The sequence below is a fragment of the Mesocricetus auratus genome, unplaced genomic scaffold (assembly GCF_017639785.1).
Source record: "Mesocricetus auratus isolate SY011 unplaced genomic scaffold, BCM_Maur_2.0 Super-Scaffold_100037, whole genome shotgun sequence".
Classification (NCBI taxonomy): domain Eukaryota; kingdom Metazoa; phylum Chordata; class Mammalia; order Rodentia; family Cricetidae; genus Mesocricetus; species Mesocricetus auratus.
The window spans coordinates 3,342,071-3,359,136 of NW_024429215.1; the positions used below are offsets into that span (position 1 = coordinate 3,342,071).

At 39.8% G+C, this 17,066-nt stretch overlaps 1 protein-coding gene across 1 annotated transcript in view; it reads right to left on the minus strand.

Moving 5' to 3' along the window:
* The window catches only part of LOC121135338 (zinc finger protein 709-like), a 159,872-nt gene that overhangs the window by 13,556 nt on the left and 129,250 nt on the right, over positions 1 to 17,066 (minus strand). The window lies entirely within an intron of this gene.

Consider the following 17,066-nt stretch of genomic DNA (forward strand, 5'->3'; position numbering starts at 1 on the left):
ATATCTGAGGCCCTAGGCCCCAGGCTATGTTTAGCAATCCCAGGAATGTTCCTGTTCCCTGCCTGAGGGCTTAAATGAAAGGCATTGAATGACTATGCAAGTCCTTAACACATAGTGTTTTACTTTTCAAATACTTGTCACCTGATGTCATATTGCCCATCTGGCAGAACTATGCTTTTCTCAAGAAAACTGGGGCTTTATGTCATATCAGACCCTAAACTTGGCTGTGGCCCTGCAATTCCTCCTTGAGCAGTTTGTTTGAGGCCTTTTCTTTGATACAGTCTTGGGCCTAATGGCTTGTTATGAATCAGGGATTTCTCCTTTTTAATGGTTTGAAGGCAAGTTTCTGGACAATCCTGGTGAACAAAGTTAATCCTACCCTCCTAATCTCTAACAGGCCAGGTTAGCCTACACTTATCTTTGGGGTGTTTTAGATGCAGTCCTCCCTCAGCTAAATTCTACTTTGTGAGACTCACTATATCCTAAGAATTTTTAAATCGTTTCTATCACCAATTCTACTTCTCTACATCACCGCAGAGTAGTGGATACACCACACGAGGCACCTTTTATAACCTCCACAAACTTGATATGAATGGAACTACCACATTAATTACAAAGTGCTGACCATTAGAAAATACTGAAGACTTTAGTCCTCTCCAACTTTGGAAACCTGCTTTCCTTCAGTGCACTAAATCCATGCTGAAGTTGGCTACAGAAATATTTCTACACACAGTTCCCTGCTTCCAATACTCTAAGCAGACCCAATCCACAGAACAAAGTAATTCAGATACCTGCCCCTGGGCCCAAGGAGTTTCACGGACTGCATGGGTCCTAACAGGACAGGGATTGTGGCTGCAAATTTCCAACCAGATCTAAGTAGGACAAACCACACTGGCTCCAACACCTCAACATCTGCTCCTTGCATGTGGGACCAGCATCCCCTCACTCACCATGTTGTATTTTCGCAGCTCGCCCATGCTCTCCGCTCAGCTGTCTGTAATAGCAATGGCAGCACAGCACACAGAAACACTAGAGCCAGTTCCTCTTCAAAGCCAGTCCTGAAGCTGGGGCCTGAAGGTCCCTTTACCACTTTAGTCTGGCATGTCGTCAAGGGGCCTGATTGGCTAGTGAGGCCTGACTGACAATAGCACCTCCCATAGGATTACTGTGTGCTTAAAGACACAGCACAAAGATTCCCAGCCCTGCCTTTCATAAAGAGTAGTCTTTCAGCCGGGCATTTGTGTTGCACACCTTTAATCCCAGCAATCAGGAGGCAGAGGCAGGCAGATCTCTGTGAGGTCAAGGCCAGCCTGGTCTACAGAGCAAGTTCCAGGATAGGCTCCAAAACAATACCGAGAAACCCTGTCTCAAGAAACAAAAACAAACAAATGAACAAACAAACAAAAAGAGTAGTCTTTCTAGAAAATTGAATATTTAGAGAGTACCATAGCTGGGAAGAGTATTTATGAGCACTGTTGTTAGCCAGCACGTCTTCCCGGATGGACAGGTTATTGCGGTAACACAGCTGCATTATTCAAGGTTCTCTACATGAATAGGACTGAGAGGATGAATCTCTCCATGTATGTAGAAAATGTGTTTATTTATTTTTGATTTTCCAAAGAAAATGATATATCTTTAAATTTGGTTACTGGTTTTATCACACTGATAGATACTTGTTCATTAGTGGAAAACTTGTTTATTAATTTAATCTTTTTAATTCTTTTTTGATTTTTTGAAAGAGGGTTTCTCTGTATTGATTTGGGATTATCTTGGAACTTGTCTTGTATTAATTTAATCTTATAGTCATTCATTTTTGAAACCTATTGAAGTTCACAAATTAAGCAAATTGATGGTTAAAAAGCTCCAGTCACCAAAGAAGGAGAAAGTGAACCCTGTCTCCAGTTCTAAAGCCACTATTTACAATTATAGTTAAATGACTGAATGATGGGGCTGGAAAGATGGTACAATAGTTAACAATAGTGGATGATCTTCCAGATGACCTGGATTCAATTCTCAGCACACACATGATGGCTCACAACTGTCTGTAGATACTCTTCTAGGGGATTTGATGCCTGCACTCACATATACATGCTGTCAAAACACCAATGTACATAAAATAAACACCAATGCACTTAAAATAAACATAAACCTTGGCCAGAGACCCACTACCCCATCAGCCTGGGACGAGGCAGCTGTAAGGCAATGTTTACTAAAATCAATACAATTCCCAGGGCAATAAGTTGCTGAAAAGGGCTTGCCCATGGGAAGGTGCTGACCTCAACCTTTTCCAAAGACTAACCAACTCTTCTGACCCACCCACAGCAGTCTCTGGTGTCAGGGCAGAACCAACCAGGGGTAAGACAGGGAACAGAAGCTTTTCTGGAGGGAAGCCTTTCTTGGGAAGTCTTCTTGAGCCTTTTTTGGGTCTGCTTAAAGTTTTCTTTACATCATTGAATGGTCTCGGTGTCATTATTCCTGACACCCTCTGCACATTCTCAGATAGAGGCTGCATAGTGGCCAGGGCATGTATGTTTAAAGTACTGAATATAATTTAGCATTGCCTTCCAAACAGAAATGTCTTATTTCAGTACCATCCTGACTTTACAGATTTCCCAGAGTTATGTTTGTATACCACCACCTCCCTATGTAGTTTTGTTTTGTTGATGTTTTTTTTTTCCCTTTTTCATGAATCAGGCATGTCTGATCCTGGCAGCACCAATATACTTCCGAGAAGATAATAGGCACTAAATGTCTCCATGTGGAGTCTACTTTCTTTGCAGCAAATGTAAGCCACAGGGAAAGAAAGTGCTCATGCTTCATCTGCTGACAGGATGCTGTCCAAATCCAGCAAGCAGCACATAAATGAGAGTGAGTGCGGAACCTTACTAAGACAAGAGGAGAGGTGGCAGGGCAGTTCTTCAAAAAGACTGCCTCATAGAGAAGACTGTTGAGAAGCCTCAATAGAACCCCACCTTTTTATTGAGACTCAGAATGTCCCCTCAGTGGAAAGTTCCCCAAGATCCCTTCACCTGGACAGGGAACAAGGTCAGATTTAAACAAACATCTGGTCCAGACTACTGATATAGGACAACACCAGGCTGTTTAGATAAGTTTAATTTTAACCTTGTGGTTTCTCCTGGAAGGATGAGTTATGAGTTATTCCCGCACTTCTTACAATACCCCTATTGCTTTGCTTGCCAAAATTATGTACATAAAAAGAAACTGTCCTAAATCCCAGCACACTCATTTTGTGCATGGCTACTGAGGTGCCCTTAGGCCTTTGTAATCAATAAACCTCTTGCAGTTTGCATACAACTGTCTGGTTTTTGAGCTTGGATATTCAGCCTGATTACTTCAGGTCTTGATATTAAAGGTATTCTTCCAAGCCCCATTCTCTCTGAATATTCAACTGACATGAAGATTAGGTTTGTTTTTTTCTTTTCTTTTCTGTTTTCCCTTTTTCTTTTCTTTTTCTTTTTTTTTTTTTGGCTTTTTTCAAGACAGGGTTTCTCTGTATTGTTTTGGAGGCTGTCCTGGAACTCTCTCTGTAGACCATGCTGGCATCATACTCACAGGAATCCGCCTGCCTCTGCCTCCCGAGTGCTGGGATTAAAGGCGTGTGCCACCAACGCCCGGCATCCTACATGTATTTTTAAACACATTGTAAACCGTTAGAGGTTTTTCTTCATCCGAGTCTGGTGTTCCCACAGCAGAGACTATTCTTTTCATTACTATTCATTTCTCATAGACTTGGCATGAATTTCAGTAGTAAAATTCCAAATGCAATGGAGCTGTCACTCAATATTCTGGCAGGAGAAAAATATATCATCGTGTTTGTGACCTGGTTCCTGCATTTCTCTCATGGTTGTCTGAGGATCCTTTGACTGTAGAATCAGTTCTTCTGCTTCTGACTTCAGCAAGAAGCTACAGTACAAACATCACCATCATCATCATCATCATCATCATCATCTTCTTCTTCTTCTTCTTGTTCTAGTTGTACTTCTTTTTGTTGTTCTTGTTCTTTGGTTTTTCGAGACAGGGTTTTTATGTGACATTGCAGGCTATCATAGCACTAGTTCTTGTAGACCAGGCTCGTCTGGAACTCACAAAGATCTGCCTGCCTCTGCCTCTCAGTGCTGGGATTAAAGGTGAGTGCCAAAACCTCCTGGCACAAACACCTCCTTTTGTGTCCCAAAAGTCTCTCTTAAGTTTTAATATCCTGGGCACACTTTGATCATTTGAATAAGAGAATCAGTCCAATCTTCATTGGGTAATTGTCTGTGCAAGCTGGGCACATTTTGTGGAGGAGCGAAAGGAGGATGAACCTGAGAATTGCAGAAAGAGAGCTGGGTCATCTACTGGAGACAGGGGTAAGTGATACTGAAATTTGCTTCTCTACACATCTCTAAAATGTCCAGGTCTGGAGTAGAAGCCAGGTCCAGGAAACTCTGTGTTATGTCTTTAAGAACACAGTAACCCTTAAGGAAGTGCTCTTGTCACTCGACCCTCACTAGCCAATCAGGGACTCTAGGCCAACCTGCCAGTCACAATTAAGGCAGGACAGTTCCTGGATCCATGATGCAGACTTGTTTTACAGCACAACAGACAACAGGGGATTGACTGCTTTGTTGTAAGTGCTACATTAGGGGATTGTGAGGGGAGCATGGGTGAACACAGAAGCCACACCAAGGGGATGCTGTCCCAAGATGGGGAGAACAGAATTGGGAGTCATGGGAGACTGTGTGCCAGGCCCTCCCAGAGGCTGGTTGGGAACCTGCTGACACATTCACTGTTCTGTGAGGTTCCACATGATCCTAGCAACTCCCCAGACCCTGTTTCTGTCCTACAAATTCTTCACTCTGTGGGCTGTATCTGTAGAAGTAATTTTGATTAGGGAGCTTTGTGTAGAAAAAATTTTGTAGTCAACACCAAAGTGCTTTTGGTGCATATGGAAGGCAAGTTGCCAAATTTGGAAAGGCCTAGTTTCTTTAGTCTTCTAGAAGTTTGTACCTCACATTGAACATTTAGGTATAAGATCCACTTTCAGTTAATTTTGTGCATGGTGTAAATAGCATTCCTTTTCTGCATTTTTTTATATTTAATTTTTTGGGGTTTTTGAACCAGGATTTCTCTGTATAGCTTTGGAGCATGACCTGGAACTTGCTCTGAAGAACAGACTTTCCCCAAATCAGACAGATTTGCCTGTCTCTGCCTCCTCAGTGCAGGTGAGGGCAAATAAAGTCATTTGTAAATGGACACACTCTACTAATAATCCGTGATGTGGAAGAGTAGAATTGTTGGTATAAAGGTTTTAACAATTCTCCTGGAGTCAAAAAAAAATAGAATTTAGCTGTGGGTGTGCTGCCTCTAAAATAAGTAAAAGATAAACAGTATGCTAACTAGGCCTTTTACAGATCTGATGCTAAAGCACACATCTGTTCCCCATGATTGTCCAGACATTTGACTCCAAATCATGACAAAGGAGAAACCCCTGATGTACAAACAGCCCCAAGCCCATCCCCACACCATAGAACAGGGCTGCTGTTTCTTCTTTTTCTTGTTTTTTTTCAAGACAGGCTTTCTTTGTGGCTTTGGATGGTGTCATGAAACTTTCTCTTGTAGACCAGGCTGGTCTTGAACTCACAGAGACCTGCCTGCCTCTGACTCCCAAGTGCTGGGATTAAAGGTGTGTGCTACCAATGCCCAATTAAGAACAGGACTGTTAAATGGTTCTAAAGGGTGTATTACTGGGTCATAGTAAATATTAGGGAATAGTGTGTATTAAAGTTCCAGCTTTCTCCTAGAGAAAATCATAGTCCTGACAGATGGGCATTAGGACACTGGGTGACAACTATTTGAAATGTAAAACAACAGTGTTTTTTTTGTTTTGTTTTGTTTTTTTTGTTTTTGTTTTTAGAGACAGTGTTTCTCTGTGGATTTGGAGGTTGTCCTTGAACTCACTTTGTAGACCACGCTGTCCTTGAACTCACAGAGATCCACCTGCCTCTGCCTCCCGAGTGGTGGGATTAAAGGCATGCCCACCAATGCCCGGCTCAAATAGTTCTTTTAAGGATTTGTCTGATCAATCAAGGATTTCATTTAGGCTCTCAGTCAGGGAGGAGGAATATTCTTAGGATATCTACTAACAGCCTGGTGCTTAGGTCTTTTGTGCTTTCGCTAAGGGCCTAATGTATTGACAATAAAACAGAGAGCCTTGTCTAAAACCAGAAAGTTGCTTGGGAGAACTGGAAATGGTCTACAAAGAATCCTTTGAGTGACCTTCCCTTGAGTTTCTTCCATTGTGTGATACTTTCTGCTGACTTCTTAGAAATTTCCCCTTTCTTTCCATTTCCTCCTGGAAGTAGTATACAAGAAGCTACTCCTCTTAAGAAGCTTTTGTAGATTATGTCACAGTTTAAGCAAGACCTCCGTGCCCCAGCTTTTATCTTTTCTTTGCTCTGCCTTTCCCGTCTTTCTCATCTCCCATCACCTCTACCTCAGGACCTGTCAGTAAAATATGAAGTTCTGTTTCATGTTACTTGTGTACTATGAAATAATTATGGCAATATCGTTTCTGTTGAAGAGCTTCATTTGCCTAACTGGCACAACTAGCAGTGTCCAGGACACTATTTCAGTTCTTCAATGTGTATGCTGAAGTCTGACCCTAAAAGAAATAAAAGATGACACCAAATGTGGAATGCAAAATTTGTTTTAGGAGCCAGGTTTTTGTGGTGAATGCCTTTAATCCCAGCACTCAGGAGGCAAATGCTGTGCGTCCTTTGGTATTATGATGAAAAGTTGAGTATAGTTTTTTTTTTTTTTTGAGATAGTGTTTCTCTGTAGTGTTTTGGAGGCTATAGGTCCAACCCGGCCTCGAACTCACAGAGATCCATCTGCCTCTGCCTCGCAAGTGCTGAGATTAAAGGCGTATGCCACCATCAGCCGGCAAAAGTTGATTATAGTTTCATGCTTGTGTTCTTCGCTTTTCCTCTCCATCATACACTTTCTCCATTGCTGTAGATGTGTTGTAGGTATAGAAGTCATGCTGTGCCGAGTGTAAAATAATTTGTATGCCTTTTGAGAATTCTCTTTCTAATTTGCATATAGTTTTGAACCAGAGATCCTATTATAAGGTGTTAGGAATTTTCTTTAGATTGTATTCAATTACATGCTGCAGTTTTCCTCAAATACTATTGTAATCTTAATGAACCAAGTTTCCAATAAGTATTTACTTATATAGGCTCATTTATTCTTGCTGTGATTAATCTCTGAAAGAAATTTAGTGTTTGGTTGAAAAAGTATTATGGGGCTTTGTAGGTGGCTCAACAGATATTCTTCTTGGGGATGACCTGAGTTCAGATCCCAACACCCAAATTTGGTGGCTCATAATTACCAGTGACTCTAGATTCAGGGTATCAGATTACCTTTCTCTGGTATGTCACATGTACACACATGGAAAACCTGTCTCACAAACAAACTCTTTATACAAAATAAATATTATGATATATCTGTCTTCAAAAATATTGTTACTTAGAGAAATGAGAGCAAAACCAGTTTCTTTGGTTGCATAATAAAAATCATGAACTGTTTATTTTTTAATTTATTTCAAAAACTTAGGTATCATTTTATATAGCAGCCTCAGCTCTACTTCATCCGCATCTCCAGCCCCATAACTCTCTCCCTTCCCATCCCCCATGCACACCTTAGAGTGGTAAGGATTTATTTCAGGAGTCAAGAAAGTCTAGCATACCAGCTGAGGAAGGACCAAGCCACTCCATCTTGTATCAAAAATGCGCAAGGCATCTCACCATAGGGAGTTGACTCCAAATAGCTAATTCATGCACCTGGGATGGGTCCTGGTTTCATTGTCTGGGTCATCCAAACAGATCAAGTCACATAACAGTCACGCACATTCAGTCTAGTTTGGGGTAATGAAGGTTCCCCAGTTGCCAGTCCATGATATCCTACTAGTGACAGTTGTAGGAGGTGTGGCTTTTTAGTATCTGCTTTTCCTTGTTAGAGGAAGTATGTCACTGTGGGGTCAAGCATTGAGGTTTCTTATACCCCGGATTCTGCCCAGTGTGGCAGTCAAATTCCTGTTGCTGTGAGTCAAGATATAAAGACTCTAACTTTCAGCCCCACATCTGCCTGCATGCTGCCATGCCCCTGCCATGGTGATAATTAACTGAATCTCTGAATTAGTCAGGGAGACACTTCAATTCACTGTTTTCATTGTAAGAGTTGCCATGATTCATGGTGTCTATTCCCAACAATACAAACCTAACATAGACAGAAGTTGATACCAGGGACTAGAGGATTGCTCTGATAGGCCAGCCTTATCACAAAATTTCTCTGATGTGTTCTCAGTAGTGTTGATCTGCATGCTTGCCTCTCCCTTTACATCTGTTCAATGGGATTTCTTACTCAAGTCTATGTGTTGTGTAAAGGGCCAAGAAATGGTGCATGTGAGCCTCCTATTCAGTTTCCTTCTAAAGTGACAGGGTAAAAACTTTACAATGTACTTATCATGAAATAAGTGTGGGAAGCACCAGAATTATATGAATGTATTGTCAAAGAAGTATTCACTGACAATATGAGTATCATACTTTCTGTTTTACACATGTATGTGTTATTTTAGACATGTATACCAATGGAACCAAATTGAAAACCCTGTCTGTAGAAGTTAAGAAGGAACCTTGGAAAACTTTTTGTTCTTCAGAATGGCCAACGTACAACATTGGCTGGCCTCAGGAGGTTACACTTGACCTTACTGTGATTTCTGCAATTAAGAATATGGTTTTTCGGGAGAGACCAGGGCCTCACCCTGACGAAGGACCTTATATTTGTGTCTGGGAAGATCTGGCACAAGATCCTCCATCCTGGTTAAAGCCATGGACCTAGAAATGAAAGCCAGGCTCCTGAGTACTGGCACTCCACAGCACAGAAAAAAATTGAAAGCAGAAATGGTGGAGTCTAAACCGCCAAATAAGACTCAATCCTCGGCCCCTCCTAAGACACATCCGGAAATTGAGGAGCCTCCAGAATGGCCTAGTATACCACCCTCTTATCCCCTCTGATACCCCCTCAGAATCCTCAACAGGTTGCCGTTGGAGGACCAGCAGAAGGAATTTTAGCTATGGCATTTGTTCATTAGCAAAAATCTGTCAAATTATTCCCTTTCTGGTATTCCTCAAACCCATTTCCTACATATTGGAGCTGCTTTCCCTTTTAATTATGGGAGCAATAATTTAGCAAATATTATCAACAGCTTCTATTGCATAGTCCTTTCACTATAGTCAAGTCATCTATAAAGGCAATAAAGACAATTTTATAGCTGGTTTTCTGTTCCTTATTATGCTTTCATATTTGCACAAACACCCTTCAGATTTCCTTGTTATTCATTCAGTCTGGATTGGACATCAGAAATCATGAACTATACATTTGAACTTGTGAACCTCATGCATCTGACTCCTGAGTACAAGGCCAACTGTACATGATATACTATGAATATGTAATGATTTCTGAAAATAATTTAGAAATGGTAATGTTAAATGGCTTGGTAGAATATAAAATAAGAAGCATTAGATAACTGATGAGTGTAGTCAAAAGAGAATTTTCTTTTGTCTGGTAGAGATGTTGGTTATCAGAATCAAACCAGTACCAGGGGATGCACAGCCAGTGTTCTAAGTACTGAGTCTTATAATCATTCACATGAATATGTCATTAATACCAATTTTGTGTTATTCGCTGATCTAACTTCATCATTATATCAGCCCTGATGCTTCAGAATAAATGTGTGATTGATTGAATCAGAAAATAACGAAGACTTGGTGCTTATGGAATTTTCCAGGCCCAAATCTCCACAAAATGAGGGAAAAGTACAAAATAAATGATCAGGAGAGAAGCTAAAAATAGAAGTTTTTAAAAGATGGTGGACTAACCAAAACCACAAGTGTGAATTTGTCTTCCATGTGTTAAATAGGCATCAATGGGAGCCCATAAATTCACATGTGAGATTTACTCCTGTGTGAGTTCACAACTCCTGTGAGGAGAGAATGGGAACTTGGAGGCGTAGAGTCTGACTTGTCTGAATGGGCTCATATTCTGCTTCCCTGATACCTGCAAATCATTAATCTTGGAGCTCTGAATGGGGTGACTACAGATGACATCCAGATTGTGAGAAGATACTGAGACATGAAGTCACTCTGATGCTTATTAGACCATAAGGTCTTTACAAATAGCTGGGGAGATTGCCAGGCATTTTAGCCAGGGAGATTAGTTTTTGAAGGCACAAGGATCAAATCCCAGAGAGCTTTCATCATTTGTAACTGAGTACAAGCTCTTATAAACTCTACACTGTTTCCACTCAGGTGTGGTGGGTCAGCCCCCTTCCGTTTTCCCACTTTATAATTTTTGGCAACTCACATGTCAGTAACAGTACCCAGTCACATCTCCCCCATATAAGACAATCTTTCTTATATGGGATCAGGCAGCTTACATCCCACTGAGACCCTAATGCTCCTCAGTCTCCATCCCAGCAATCCCTGCTACCTGGCTTATTCACAGAAATAACAGTATTCAAAATAAGATATCTCTCCCTTTGACAAACATCTAGTGAAGGTGTAAATAACATGAAAATCTGAATTGCCTGGGAATTCCATGGTGAGAAAAACTGATTCCTGCAGGTGAGAATCTGTCTACTGAAGCAACATGTATGGCTCATCTGAAAATTTTATAGGGGAGACTGGAGCTGAGGTTTGGGGAGGCTTTTAGAGATGGGAAACTTTCCAATGTTTTGCTTAGTTATACTCCTTAGATGTGCATTTCATTTGCCTTTTATCCTTACCTTTTTGGACCCCCGGAGAGATTAATTATTTCATGTCTTCATCACTGTTTCTAATAGTATCAGGCAGAAATTATCTTCCTATTTTTCTATCTGAAGCAGCATGTTCAATCTTAAAACATAAAAGCAACAGAGATGGACTCAGCAGGCTTTATTCAAATATTTGCACATACTTAATTCACATGTATTTTAAAATATAAGGCATGAAATTGGGAAGAAGAAAAGTGATGTAATATATTTTAAATAAAATGTATAAAATAAGTGTTAAAAATGTGACTAGAGAGTAAGTTATCAATTAAGAGCACTGGGTGTTGTTGCATAGGATACAGGTTATATTGCTACAAACCATGGTTGCTAACCATCTCCTGTAACTTCAATTCTAAGGGATCTGTTTCTATCTTCTGGTGTCTCTAGGTACTGTATGCATCCAAATGTGGGCAAACACACATATACCTGACATAAGGCTTAAAAACAAAATTGTGTAAATTAATCTCATAACCTTGAGACAAACAGCAGTCAAGACTATTTAAAATAAGTTTTTTGTTCTTTCATACAAAATAGGGACCTGACTCCCTGCTATTCTCTTCTCTTTCTCTCCCTCAGCCTATTCCTCTCTCTCTCTCTCTCTCTCTCTCTCTCTCTCTCTCTCTCTCTCTCTCTCTCTCTCTGTATGCCTGTCTCTGTGACTTGTTCCTCTCTCTTTCAGCTTCTGTCCCTGAAGTTTGCTTTCTTCCCTCCCTGTCCCATTCTTATTATCCTTTCCCCTAATAAAAACCTATCTGGTTGTAACATAGCAGCTTTCTTTGGAATACTGCCTTTCTTCCATTGCAACAGCTGATGTCAAATGCAAAATCTTTCCCAGACTGGCTCCTCTGTTAACATTAACCACCAGTGGATACATGCTGTCAATAAAAAATGAGTTTATTAAACATTTAAGGGTTTAGAATGATTTATCCTTTAAAGGCGACATTAGCTGTTGAAGAGCAATACCCCCAGCCTTGTAGAGAATATTTCTAAGACAAAATTTCTTATATGGGATCAGGTAGCTTACATCCCATTACATTGTGCCCCACGAGATGGCCTTATTCTACTGATTAAACAAGAAAAATGCTTACATTAAAAAAACTCAACCACCAGTAAGTTTTAAATTACATATTTGAGTCATGTAGTCAGTTGTCCATTTCAATAACAGGAAAAGTATTTGGGAGCAGACCACGGCTTCTACATTCAGTCCAGTATAGGGGGGGATATTTTATTGTACATATTGTACATGGAAACATTGTAGGCAAACAACAGCTTGAGCCACCATTATGAAATAGAAACTGATTGGGACAGGATAACTGATGTTGTAATTTCCCAGCATGTATTGATCAATGTCATTTGAGGGAATGAGGGCCAGATTTGGGTGTACAGTTTGGGAAGGTTAGCTGGAGTCAATGAATGCAGAATTTCAAACAAGCAAACTCTCCTATATAGACATTTTCAGTACTGCTTGTTATAGTTATATCCATCAGCTGTAGCTGTGTGTGTCATGTCACAGATCCAAGCAGGTAGGATTGAAAAAAGTGGGAGGGTAAAATCATATCTTATTCATGTCATTTCGTCCACCCGGGAGTTGTTTTCTTCTTTTTAAAGAATGTATAGACCTGTGGTTTTTTTTAGTTATACTTATCTTTTTGAAAACAATTATTTGTTTCAATTTTAAAATTTGATTTTCTTAAAATGCATCACTGCTCTGATATCTTTGTTGTTTCAATTGCCTTCTATTTCCAGGGCATTAAGAATATATTTCCATTTATATCAAGTGCTGTTGACTATTTATGCTTAGGGCAATGTGTCCTGTTGTGTAGGCCTGCCTCATACTATGAAGTTGAGAACTGCTTTGAACATCTAAGCCTGTTTTTGCAGCCCAGTGTTGGGAAGAATGTCCTGAATATTCTTCAAATCTAGGCCTTAGCTGGTCATTGAGAAAGAAAAATTGACCAGTAAATGAGTGTCTTCTAATTTCTCTGGATCTTATTGCAAGCTTACAAATGAATAGGAACCTGTGTAATAATTGAGGTCACTGATCAACATCAAAGCAGGTGAATTCCCTGCATAGAAAGGGATGGGCAAGGAGGGGAAGGAAAACTTTACTTCTTTGACCATAGTCACATTAGAAACAAACAGTGAGACATCAGTTTTAGATTATTATTGAATGTTCTGAATGGTCGTTTCTTGCATCCACACAGCATGAAATCAGTAATCTGAACAAAGAACTGAAATTATCCTGTGACCACATTACAGCAGTTGCACTAATTTGGATAAAATTGAACTGGATAACACAATGTGACACTCCCTAAAAACAAAACGAATGAACAAAAACATTTGATTTTACATGTTTAACATGTACACCCTTAGAGAAAAGTTGTGCCATAATACAAATCCCTAGGCACTGAGCTTATGGCAATAAAGGCTGTTCCAAATTTTTCTAATAATTTTGGAGAATTATAATGATATTATTTCTGTCATCTCTTTACTTCCTCTAAGCCCTTCCATAGACACTTTATTATGTTCTAATTCTTTTTTCTATAACCATTCTTACTGTGTGAATGTTGCTTATGTTTGACTGTAGGACTTATGAGCTATTAGGGAAAGATTGACTCTAATGGAGTAAAGCACAAGGGACACCTTATCTTAGAAGAGGACAGGAACTGCTGTCTAGACTGGGTGAGATTCTACCAAGACACTGATTTCCCAGACTAGAGCCCTGTCTGCACCTAGGATGGAAGAACAGAGCTGAGAATACCTGTCCTGCCTTCGTCATCTGATCTCTGCATATCTACTTGTGAACATGCTCAAGTCTTTAAGTCCAACTGGGTAATACTAGCTGTTGTGGCACTCTGGGCAAGCCTAGCAATCAGGAACACCAGGGGTGGTACATTCTGTTTATCTTTGTTTCCCAGTTTGCTTCAACTCTTAACATGACATAAGCAAGAGTCATCTGATGGAGACTCAGGTGCAAACTTGACCAGATCACAAGAACTAGTTTCAGTGACTCTGAGAGATTGTGTCACATTTGTGATAGATGTGGGAAGGTTCTTCCACAGAGCATGACAATATGAGTGAACAGTTAGGAATCTGCTATAAAGAAAGGTGAGCCATGCAGTGATGGCTTCTTTAATCCCTGAACTTGGAAGGTAAAGGCATGTGGATCTCAGGGAGTTCAAAGTCAGTCTGGTATATAAAGTGAGTTTTCATACAGCCAGGACTGTTTACAGAGAAACCCTCTCTCAAGAAAGAAAAATAATGGAGTGTTAGCTTCACATGAAACAGGGACAAAGCAAGAGAGAAAACCACATATTTTTCTATGGCTTTGCCTCCAGGTATTAGCTTGAGCTTGAATCCTAAGCTCCCACAGTTATTTACTGTCTCCTGAGTGTTAGCCAAGTAAGACTTTCCATTACCTGAATTGCTTTTGCTTAGAGAATTTAATCAGAGTGATAGGTAATCATGTTACTAAAAAATGGTAACTCAGATGTGTTTCAGTTGCAAAGGACTTGGGATTATTGTCCTTTGTTGTAATGTGGAAGATACCAGAAATTTAGATGGCAAATGCCATAGAGAGTTATGAACAGAGCTGTGTTCTTTATTCCTGCAGGACCTGGAATACAGAATGGTCAATGGTAAGGTATACAGTTGAGGTCAAGGTCATAGGATTTCATTGATAGTCTCCAAGAAAAATTAGGTAGGAATCATTTATGAAATATTTTGGTTCAAAATCTTTCTCATGTTTCACATGTACTGGAAAACTGAATTAGGCCATAATAGAAAGGAATGGGCTGATTTATTGAAAAAATATTAATTTTATTTGATTGTTACTTCAAATGAATCATTCAGGCATATAGTAAGAAAGAGCAATAATTTGGTTTAAAAGAATTTGAAACTCTGTGCTTTGTAGAGGAAAATAGCACTATGCAATTTCAGATGGCTGCCAAATCCTGAAACTGAGGCAGGGAATTTAGTATTATCAGCATTTAAAAGAAAGCCTTTGCTCTACACTGGAACCTTAGCAATGTACTCTATTCATTCAAAACTCTATTCAGCACATCTTCTGTTAATGGAAGGAGTAGGCAAAGTGATTCCTATTTGCAGGAAGCAGCTCTATACAGATCCTTCTGCAACAATTTTCCTAGCATGGCATTGTGATATTCTCACTACGCTGTATGAAGAATTAGGTTTATTTTCATTTTTTCCTGTGTTAGATTTCTATGTGGCTGATATATTCCAAGGAAGTATGATAACATCCTAATTGACAATAGCACAAATTACAACCCACAAATAGGTGAACACTGTGTGAGAGATTTCTGGTACAGCTGTTTTTCCCTATATGGAAAAACAAAGTTTATTCCATGAATGATAAAAGATCTTCAAGAGACAGGACAAGGGTTAAAGACATGCCCATTGTTTTGAACAAAAGCAGAGATGTGTCACTTAGAACATGGGAAATCATTTATGTCCTGACTGGATAACACACAATAAAGGGACCTCTCTGTACATCTACAGACTTGTAAGAAAGAGAAAGCCTAGTAGTTTTGCATCACTGCATTTCAGTCTAAAGAATGAAATGTAAACAGATAACTAATACCCTCTTTAGCAGAAGTCACTGTATTATTAAGAGAAGACCATTCTTCCCTCAAACCTCATGCATTCACTGTCTTGCTCCATTCATGTGGCACTGCTCAGGGGTATTGTTAAACCTACTTTAGGAAATGACACAATGGAAGGACATAGGTCACTATGATATTCCCAGTGTGTCACCTCTCACTCTAATTCCCCTTGTTCCACAATGTCATGGTCCTCAGCCATAAACCGACCCTAGCAGTATCCAGGACACATGGTAGAAATAACACCTCTTAAGATATGAAGCAAGTTCTGAGAAACAGTCTAGCAGCTTATCTGTCAGTTAAAGATTAAGCCAAGTGAAAATTACCAGGTCACTTGGGTGATAGGCTCGAGCAATAGAGGGTAGATTGTGAAAGATAGAATTGGAATCTGCAGGCTGGTCACCAGGATGGTCGACCCCTCACTCCCATTTTTGCCCTCCCAGCTTCATCACAGCTGGTGTCAACACCCCACTCCCTCCCCTCCTCACGTCCCACCTACAGCCATATATGTATAAACCCCTTTGGAATGAGTAAAGGTTGTTGGCTCCATAAGAATGCTGTCTTGTCATCCATTCTCTGTACCCCTTTTCACCAATTTTCTCCTAGGTGCCCCTGCTCTTACACTGACTGTCCCTGCCAGATGGGTCACCACAAAGTGAACAGCATCTGTTTTCTAAAGTAATCTGCTAGCAGGATGTTCTGTCCAAGGACACTGGGCCAAGTAACCATAGGTAAGCCCTCTAATACAATGAACCAAAATAAATTCTATTTCTGATAAATTACTCTATTGACATTTTTACATTGGTAAGAAATCAAATACATTGTGCTTCAATAGCATGTCAGCAATTGGAAGAAAATATGAAAAACACTCTATTAAGTCCTAGAGAAAATGAAATTTGACAAATATGAATAATCAAAGATACACCACCCATCACTTATGCAAATTTAAACTTTTAATAATGTTGGTGAGACATATTGCACTCTTAAGTGGGCTCTAACAATATTGGTAGCTTCTGAGAATCAGTTTTCAGGAGTAGGCACAGTCTAAGTTACAAGAAGAAGCAGTGTATCCTATCTGTGGTGAAGGAGCATTTGGTGGTGATGTAAGAATGGATAAATCTCGCTGGGTGTTGGTGGCGCACGCCTTTAATCCCAGCACTTGGGAGGCAGAGGCAGGCAGATCTCAGTGAGTTCGAGGCCAGGCTGGACCGACAGCCTACAAAACAATACAGAGAAACCCTGTCTTGTAAAACCAAAAAAAAGGATAAATCTCAGTGAAATTTAATGAATATAGGAGCATTTTGACAATCTTCTAGGATCCATCTATTGTACCTGAAATGGATAGCATGTAATATTGAAGCAAAGATGTCAGATCTTTAAAGTAGTATTCTAACATATTCCATAATTTCAAATAAGCTACCATGTTTGACTTACTTCACCTTAATGTACTTATTATACAAATGTCCTCTATCACAAGCCAGAATATTTGTCAAATTAATCTTTCTAATATAGATAAACATGCAAAACATGTTCCAAAATGAGAATGTAATGATGGATTCATTAATAAAAGAAAACAA